Source organism: Pinus tabuliformis, chromosome Q (genome assembly GCF_031772625.1).
Source record: "Pinus tabuliformis cultivar Carrire ecotype Pingquan chromosome Q, CPIR1, whole genome shotgun sequence".
Lineage (NCBI taxonomy): Eukaryota > Viridiplantae > Streptophyta > Pinopsida > Pinales > Pinaceae > Pinus > Pinus tabuliformis.
In genome coordinates this window covers 262,756,819-262,767,162 of record NC_142296.1, presented here as the reverse complement: position 1 = coordinate 262,767,162, position 10,344 = coordinate 262,756,819, and the positions used below count along the sequence as shown (strand labels likewise).

The 10,344-nt window shown below is 37.9% G+C and overlaps 1 pseudogene; it reads right to left on the bottom strand.

The window, feature by feature from the left end:
- Positions 1 to 254: 254 nt before the first annotated feature.
- LOC149219182 (heat shock 70 kDa protein 17 pseudogene) lies at positions 255 to 1,019 on the bottom strand (annotated as a pseudogene).
- Between the last annotated feature and the right edge of the window lie 9,325 nt (positions 1,020 to 10,344).

The window sequence follows — 10,344 nt, the reverse complement described above, 5'->3', positions numbered from 1 at the left end:
AAGTAACCTACAACAAGTAACAAACAATGTGACTGACATTTTACTCTCTGCAACAAAACAACATTTCACAACCATAGTTGCTTTCGAATCCCTTTTCGATACACAGGCTCTATGCGCAGCGCCCCTAGCCTCTTTTTTCCTTGTTTACTCAATTTTCCACTGATCTTTCGCAGATTACCTGTGAAGTAATCAGTCATTGATAAGCTAGACCTTGTAAGGTGCATTAACCCACCAAGCATTACCATACTAAATACCTAAGCTCCAAAACCAAATAGCCATACTGCTATCTTCATCCGTGGGATAAATACTTGTTGATTACTTTCTTCATTATCTAGATCAGGACTATTCAATTTGAGTATGATGCCATATGTTGCATCATCAACCATTCCTAGCTTGCGGGTTAGCTTGATTCCATCACTCAAATTTGCAGCATGAAGTGCTGATCCGAGCACTACAGCTTCATCAGCATCAAGATGCTTATCTAATTCTTTTCTGCCAAGAAATTCTTGGAGCAATGCCTGCAATTTTGGCATGCAAGTCGCTCCACCTATCAACTCTACAGCATAAAGGTCTTCTACCTTCAAGCCAGAATGCTTAAAAATTTCCTTTACAGGCAAAAGCACCTCCTCAAATAGACCCCCCAAAAGCTCTTCAAATTTATGCCGAGTTATGGTATTCCTGAAATCACGATCCTCATAAATTGATTCAACTGATAGAGGGGCCTCATTATTAGCACTAAGGATTTCTTTGGTGCGCTTAATTTGTTTCTTCAACTTCACCATCGCTTTAGGATATTTCCGCACATCTATACCATTCCCAACTTGCCTATTAAATTCATCTACAAAATGCTCAACAAGATGCATTTCCATAGTTTTCTCACCAAGATTTTCCTTCCATCTTACATCTTTGACTTGCAAAGTTTGTCTTTCATTTATTGAGCCCAGCATCTCACTGATAAGAATTAGTTGCTCAGCTGGACCTCCAAAATGTAAACACACTTCTGGAAATATGGTTTCCATTTTGATCTCGCACACAGCGCATAACATGTCCATCTAATTTATAAAACTGTTGGTCATCGTTTCCCTTTAGCGTGCCTGTAACTTTATGGAGCATATGTTTGCCAATTGCGTTGAAACAGAATTGGAGCATAAAACAAAAATTGCGTTGAAACAATCGGCAACATTTTTGCACCTGTGATCTCTATGGACACCTGTAATCTCTTTGGATGCGTTAAACAAGAAACAATTGTTTCCAATGTGAACCATGTTTTTCTTGAGGACTTATCTGACCTGTATTTCCCAAGTAATAATATTTGGAAGGTACCCCAGTTTGAAGTGCAACTATCAGTGCATGTTCCCTCCATATGCATGGTAAGTAAATTGACTTCTAACAACTACAATTACAAAATCATCAGGTTTGAAGCTTAATTTGGATAGCAAGTCCTCTTATATCATGCCTTGCTAAAATTTCCTGATACTCTTTTGCACTATCTTGGTTTCAATCAACCATGATCTTGTTCTCTGAACAATTATCAGCATTAAAATGGCTTCATTTATGAGTAGCAGTTGGTAACAGGCAGGAAAACATGAGGAACAGAGTCTCTGCATCCGTGTGACAAGTTGGGCCATCAGGTTTCCCAAGGTATATCAAAGAATCACGATCACAACCCATAAATAAATTTGATACATTTATGAAATTTGAGGAAGTTTCTCTGTTTTCCCACAGAGATGATTTTGATCAGCTGTAGAATGTAGCTTTGCAGGATGTCAATGTTCCACGAACAGCTTCCCTATTTGCAAAGCCTTGCATCAGAATAGCCCTTGTATCGATGTGTTGTGCAATTGTAACTACTAGGCTCTTCAGCTATGAGGTTATTTTGCAAGAAGTTAAACCCATCAATCTGGTGTGATTTCATGTGTTTTTTCAGACAAGGATGCAATACAAGATTGAGTACAAGGGTTCTCTACTCTATGATTTTGTAATCAATTGATTCAGTGTTGTTGATCCCTAAAATAGTCTCCAAGTCCTTGTTAGGGGCATGCCTGGAATGTTTTGCTGCTTTACAAGCCTTTTACCAATGGGATTCAAATATTGTTTCAATATTTCATCCAATAAGACCAGAGTGTGTGCAAACATAGCCAAAATCGTCTTCCAGAGCCAAAATCATCTTCCAGAGTGAAGGAGTGGCAGATTCATGGGTATCTCATTCAATCAAAGCAGAAAAACGAGCTCGGCATATATTGAGATGAGGATTAGCAGCACGACAATAGACCTCAACTGCTATGTTCTCTCCTTCTCTATCACAATCCAGCCACATAACCAGCCACTGACATCTCCTAGCTTCCTCTAGATCATTCAATACATGAACTGCTGCACTGGGAGATCTTTGAGTCAATCATTCATTCGGTCATATCTTCTGATCCAGGAGCCAGTTTTGGGAGTGTGATATATCATTGGAAAGCTTTTTCCGAGCTGCTTCTGATGAAAACACTTATGACATGTTTTGTACTAAAGATCATGTGCAAAACATCTCTGAAAACCAGACATAGTAAGAGCCCACTTTGATCCCTGGTGATAGGCTGCGAAGACTGGAACTAACATTGGCCTTATTGGGGATGGTAGCTCCTTGGAGGTGTCAAGAACACCATAGACTAGGTGCCTCATCCATTAGGCAATACGGTCAGCAAACCTCAACAACCTATACCAACCCAAAAACATACACATACTGCAACCTGTACATAAAACAAATACCGAAAACTGAAATGTTGCCTCAGGAAACATATTTATGTACAAATCTACCCTACTTTGCTACAAAATTAATAGATCAAGTGATGTTGTAATGCCAGACCAATCAATGAAGTAATTGTGACAAGGATACTGCTTGGAAGTGCTTGAACCAGGACAAAACTGGAAATGTTGATAGCCATACATGCACAAAATGAGTCTGGTTGTGAACACTGGAACTAACATTGGCCTTATTGGGGATGGTAGCTCCTTGGAGGTGTCAAGAACACCGTAGACCAAGTGCCTCATCCATTAGGCAATACGGTCAGCAAACCTGAACAACCTATACCAACCCAAAAACATACACATACTGCAACATGTACATAAAACAAATACTGAAAACTGAAATGTTGCCTCAGGCAGCATATTTATGTACAAATCTACCCTACTTTGCTACAAAATTAATAGATCAAGTGATGTTGTAATGCCAAATCAATAAATGAAGTAATTGTGACAAGGATACTGCTTGGAAGTGCTTGAACCAAGACAAAATTGGAAATGTTGATAGCCATACATGCACAAAATGAGTCTGGCTGTGTAAAAGGCATTCTGGTTTTTTATTCAAAAACAAAAAAAAAAAAAACAAAAAACAAAACAAAACAAAAACAAAAAACAAAACAAAAAAAAATTCCATGTACGCTGCAACAGGATCAAAGAAACCAGACTTTGTTTGCTACCCCAACTCCTCAGTATATGCTTCCAGCTGCACATTACTAATGCAAACATCCAAGGGCAACCTTACCTTTCCTTCCTTCTGCTGGAAAAGGTCCCCAAAGAATGGGACTTGACAGTCCAGAAACTGGGACTATACTTGGGTCTCCAATTCAGTTAGATCCTTTTCAATTTTGATGGCAAACTCTTGCAAAAAATTGAGCTTAACTTCATGGCCACATCGACAAGACTTAAAATAAGAAGAAAGAGATGAAGCAAAGTTATCATCTACCTCATCATTTGTGCACATATCTTCCCATTCTCTAAATCCTTGAATAGAGGGCACCTCTATTTTGAATTCTTCCTCTTTCTCCATCCATGTTTCAAGAAAGATACGCCAAAAATTTGCAAATGACTTAATAGATCTGATAGGAAAACCTTTAATCCATCTTTTACATTTGCCTTGAAACGAATCAAAGAACAATCTGATGAAGACATCTTCCTTTTTTACTCTAAGAATTTTCACAAATGTTTTAAAATTTTCTATATGTTCAAGAGTCAAAGTCAAATCTTCCCCATTGAATTTAGGGCCATTAGTCAAAATATATGCATCCTTCGGCAATTGATTAGGAAAACCAGGAATATTAGAAAAATCGATACATGAATACCATGAAAAAATAGAAACAACATCTGAGTCCTTCATTTAGCCAGTGGATCCACCATCAATACTTTTGAAACTCAGGATTTCGAACAATGGAGTCGCCAGGGGGATGTTTCATCCTTCATATGTGGTTGACTGTTGTCCACCATCAACAATCAGATCTGCAACTTGAATGATCTTTCCCAGAGAAGATTTGTCACCTCGTCCCCGGCAACGGCGCCAATATGTTAGTGCTCAGAATGAACCTCAAGGCTAATAAGAGGCAATTTCGAGGTAACCACAGACCAAGCTTTCAATCTGGCATCTAGCCCTGCCAGACTAGAGAGGGCTCTCTCTTTGCCAACAAAACGTGGCTGCAATGAGTGAATCTTAGGCTAGCTGTGAATCTTAGGCTAGGTGAGATGTTTAAGACTGGTGAGAAGCTAAGAAGGGCATGTGACAATCATGGATCCTTCCTGGACTGCTAATAACATGAAATGGTGAATGGTTTCCCAAGGCAGAGGACTGATGCAATGGATTCTACTTATCAAACTTGAAAACATTCAACTAGAAGTAATGAAATGATTGATGGAATACATAAAACATATAAACATATAATCACAGAAGAAGAAACTGTACTAAAACTCTATACCATAAGGATCCCATAAAACTAGCTACAATTCTTATTAATTTCTTGCCAAACTGCTTGCAAAGATGTACAATCAAGCTCTGAGCATCCACACTGAGTCCAACCAACAAAATGACTAAGAAACTACATGATATAGGCCTCAAAACAAATAGTGCTAGCCTCAGGGGTCGAATCCATGAGAGGAGGAGCAGTTGCACAAAAGACTGAACTGATAGCTAAAGACTAGGGTGGTCAAACTGACTCATCCCTAATATGAAGCAAACCAATTCATTACATGCCACTTAGGCCATTCATCTGATGTATCTACCCTAGGTAACAAAAATACACTTTAATTACATCATCATTATGAATTACATCAGTAAAAAATCAAAATCCCACAGGTGAAAAGTATTTTCTAAGAGAAACAGTGAAAAATTTGGCTACCTGTCAAGTGCGCAGCGCCAGTGTCAAACGTGTAGCGCCTGAAGGAAGTGCGTAGCACCATGTTCAAACCCACTTTTGACTACCTTCTCGATGTCCAAATTGAGCCCAGGATAGCTTGTTGGAAAGCTTCTCATGTCTAGTTTCCAGAGATATATTTAGTTTTCAAAATTAATTTGATTTGACCCTCCAAAAATCGATTCTCCCAAGACTGGTCAAATACGCGGCACCTGGTCCAAAAATGAGGCAGAAATGTGATTTTTTGCTAGTTTTTTGCCTTTTCCACCAACCAGTTTTGCCTTCCAAGGCTGGAAACACGGTTTTCCTGACTATCTTGGACCTTCTAAATCCAATGGTGGTGCCCGTTTGACCAAGCTGCTGATATAAAATTGCCTCAACAAAAAAAAAAAGACAATATTTGCTCAAATGTGCCAAGGGTCTTCAAAATTGGTCAAGGAGCTGATGTTTGGTGTATCTAGAAAAAAAAAAGACAATATTTGCTCAAATGTGCCAAGAGTCTTCAAAATTGGTCAAGGAGCTAATGTTTGGTGTATCTAGACATGGAGTGAATCCTCTGCAAGTGTGTCAAGTTTTTCCTTTTTACATTTCTTCAATAACTTCTCCAAGTGATCATTGATGGCTTGAGGCCAGCCTTCCTTGTCTTCTTTAATCATATGATCATTAAGCATAGCTTCATCAACTATCTCTCTTTGCCTTTGCCCTTTAAGTTCCAAGGCTTTTTTCAAACCTCTGGTTCTAGGTCTGCCTCACTGTATGGTCTGTTTTCTTCTTCTGCCATGGTGTTTTAATGTCAAACCCTATGGAGGTATTAGGTTGTTGGAATTTATGTAACGGAAGAGGGGATAGGGAGTATTAGTATGACGGATATGAGGGTTGGCATTTGGGAGCCTAGGTGGTTGTAGCACCTAGGGTTTAGGATTTTAGGACAAAGGTTTAGAGAGTGTTAGATTTAATGGTTTAGGGAGAGTGAAGGAAGGTATAGGGGAGTATATGAAAGGGATTGTGAATACAAGGATAGTGTTGGGGGAATCTAGGGTTTAGATGTGAAATTAAACCAAATCTTAAATAAAACCTTTCAAACATTTATAAACTAACTTAAGGATGAAAAGGCACATCCCTTAACTGCTACTTACTTGTCTTGAGGTTGAAAGCACTTTAGTAGAGCTAAGGAGGCGATTTTAGCTCTCTTGGACAAATGCACAGCGCCTTAAGGAAACACACAGCACCGACTTCAAATCAACTTTTGAGTGCCTTCCCAATGTCCAAATTGAGCGTGGCATAGCTCGTTGGAAATTTTTTTGAGTCTACTTTCCATAACATCTTGAATTTTTCAATTTGGAGTTTATTTTCCTTGTCACAAGCTCAATCTCCCAAGACTGGTCAAAATATGCAAAATGAGGCTGCCAAAATGCAGAGTGTTGTTGCAGTCAACATTTGGAGGTATTCCTTAACTCCAAATTGAGATCATGATAGCTTGTTGGAAATATCTCTTTGTCTAGTTATCATTTGACTCATCAAGAAAGTATTTTGGACATTCTAGCTAGGAGAAATCTTGATTTTCCCAAAGTCACTCCAAAAGTGTAGCAACTCTCCTGAGGCAAATGATGTTTTGGACATTTCTCCCAAACCATGAGACCTGTATAAAAACAGAAGGAGGTTTTTCTTCTTGATTCTATGATGGACAAAACCCTCTCTCACTTTTGTCAAAATCATCTTTTCTTGCTCAAAAACATCATTAGGGTAAAACCTATCTCGATGTGTGGAACAGGGGATTTGTAGAAATGAAGAGAAATGAAGGGGATTAGGAGCTTCTAATATCTTGAGAAAATTTTTTGGAAGTAGGGAGGGATGTTAGGAAGTAGGGAAAAGTGGAATTTAAAAGATTGAGTGAGGGGAAGGGGTCCAAAAGGGCAAAACACAGGCCTAACCTAGAAAAGTGTCAAATTCTAGAAATAGGCTAGGGTTTGTGGGAAAATGATGAATTTAAGGGATATCAGTGATGGAAAGTGTTTAAGAAGGTATTTTAAGGGTAGGGGAAGGTGTATGAGCATCAGGATACAATTTTTGTTGATGATTTGACCATCCAAGGAAAATTACCTTCAAAACCCTAGGAGAGGGAAATGAGCCTTACCTAAGCACAACTGAAGCACAAACAAGGTGTAAAATGACCCATTGGAACTTGAAATAATGATGACAACTCTTTGAATGATGGTACACTCAGCCGAATGGTGACATGGACCAATATTTGGAAAACTTTGGAAGGAGTGAAAACAATCCTAGACCTAATACCTAGTGACCAAATTTTACTTGAAGACTCACTGAAATGACAAAATTTGACTTTGACACCCTAAGACCACTTTGTAAGAGCATGTTTGATCGCTGGTGGAAGGCTGCAAAGACTGACTCTAACATTGGCTCCATTGGGGATGGTAGCTCCTTGGAGGTGCCAAGAACACCGTAGACCAAGTAGCCTTATCCATTGGGCATGGAGTAAAAAAAAAATTCAATCTGAAATACATGACTGAACACTGATGACTCAAAGACACAAACCGACTTTTACTTGACTAAAAACTGACTCGATACTAAAACGCAACTGACAAACTAGAAAATATGCTCAAAATGGAGCTTATTCAATAAAACCTACTCTAACTGTTCCATTCATCACCTAATCAAGTGAAATGAAACAACCAATGCAACCAAGTAAGCATTCTAGTTGTTGTTTTAATTCTCCGCAAGTGCTTGCTTATGAGCAACAAGAGAGAACTACTGAAATGCAACTCCCATGAAAACTTGTAAACAGATCCAAATTTTCCTAGATTTAATAATATGGATGCTCTATCCGACTCCAAAAATACTGCATGAGGATCTTTAAATTCATGTGCATTTGGATTTAGCTCATCCAATGAATTACTTTGTTTCTCCTCATACCATGTGTTATCACAAAACCCAACCTTGATAGGTTGTTGATCAGGAAGACATTATGTAACTCTTTCAAACCAACTTCTGGCTGAGGCTTAACCTCCTCAACCTGAGAGGGCTCTCTCATTATATTAAAGATTTTTTATAAGGATTAGATGGCTAACTCTATGAAATAAGTGAAGAAGTGTGACTGGTTGAAACACAATTAGTAAGCATCCATTGGGCTTATGGAGTCAATAAATGCTTCAGTATGACAATAATATTAACTTTGCATGGAAGTCAGGGCATCTAGAATTAAACACATGGAGAGTAAATCAGAAGCATAAAGGAAAACACAGTCTACAAATGTATGAAGGAAGTTAGAGCACAGCCAATGAATTCTAAGTAATCATACATTCATACCACTGTAAATAATGAAAATAGGACAACCATAAGACATTTTGAACATTGAATTCCTTCTGATTCCTGAGAAGCAAAGCCAAATATTGTATTACTTAAAACAGAGTCTTACACAAAAGCACAATATGAGAGTTTTTTACAAAAAATTCCAACCCTTAGTGCATTACATCTTCTCCCATATATAGAGTTCATTACATGACTTAGATTCCTTCCTCTAGCATGAGGGGAATTCGAATTCTTCCTAATCTGACACCTATTGACACTTAAAACCAACTATTTAATATAACTGACTGTTAACTAGCAGTTCTAGAGACCTAAAACAATTAGGAGTGTAACTCCTCATCATGTTATGACTAAACCACCTTAACTAAACATTGAATGCATTCTTTAACAGCTGCAATTTGATGAGGTCGAATTTGATGAAGCCTCCCACGTTGTCACCTTACTGCTGATGATAAACCCTGGAAATTAGGGAACATGTTTCCCTGTTTTTAGGTTTAGGATCTTTGAAAATTAGCACGTGGGACAGAGCCTTCATCTTCTCATCCATGACGTATTTTACAAAACTGAAGGACATTTTTTTATTCCATGCTACCTAGAACAAAAACCTCTCTCGGTTTTTTAAAACACTTCTCCCGTTGTCCAGAAGCCGTCCTTGAAAAACACGTGTAAAACAGGAAAAATCTGTTCTCTGAAATTAGGGTTTCAAAGAAATCTTAGTATCTCCCAACTGATAACACTTATGAAGAAATTGAGATAGGTTATTGTATCTAGAGAGTTTATGAAGAGAAACCTCCTTCATAATTCTAAAATACCTTTTCCTGTGACCAGAAATTGATCTTGAAAAAGACTGTTAAAACCAGAAGATAAAGCTTGGCTTTTAGCAGTTTCATAGCGCAAGTTTAACCATAAATTTCTCCCACCTTATAACGAATTTGAAGAACCTGAAAGTGGTTTTTGTATTTTAGTATGTTAGGAAGAAAAGCCTCTTTCAATTTTCAAAATTGAGTTCTCAGCTGCTCAGGAACCCTTCTGGAAGTTGACTAGTAAAAGCAGAAAACAGAGTCTTTTATGTTGAAAGAGGCTTTTTCAATGGTTTCGTAGCGTGCTACGAAAACTCCTAGTTCAGAATCCATGATTTCATAGCTAATTTAAAAAAAAAAAAAAATCAAAATTATGTGAGATATGACTTCTAAACACATGGTGAGGCTTCTACGACATGGAATGAGGTGGTCAAACTTTATTTGGAAATGAAATATGACCTTAAAAGACTTCTAACCTTATGACCTAACCCTTAAAGCATAAAAATGACTTGACCATAACTTGACCATGACCGACAAAAGAATTTAGAAACTGTTATCACTGTAAAACTTCCTTAAAAAAAATTTGGACAACTTACATGGTTTCTCAATTCTTGTATCAGTCATGGTCAAGTCATGGTGTTAAAGGGTCTCTAGGTCATTTCATGCTTTAAGGGTTAGGTCATAAGGTTAGAAGTCTTTTAAGATCATATCTCTTTTCCAAATAATCTTTGACAGCCTCATTCCATGTTTTAGAAGTCTTACCAGGTGTTTATAAGTCATATCTCACATCATTTTGGAGAAATTTTGAAAGTAGCTACGAAATCAGTGAACTAGGAGTTTTCGTAGCGCGCTACGAAACCCCTGTAGCAGCTTGTTTCAGCAGAAAAAACTCTACTTTCTGCGTTTACTAGTAAATTTTCAGAAGGGGTTTTGAGCAGCTGAAAACTTAATTTTGAAAACTGAAAGAGGCTTTTATTCCTAACATACCAAAATACAAAAACCTCTTTCATTTTCTTCAAATCCATTCTGAGGTGGGAGGAATTTATGATCAAACTGGC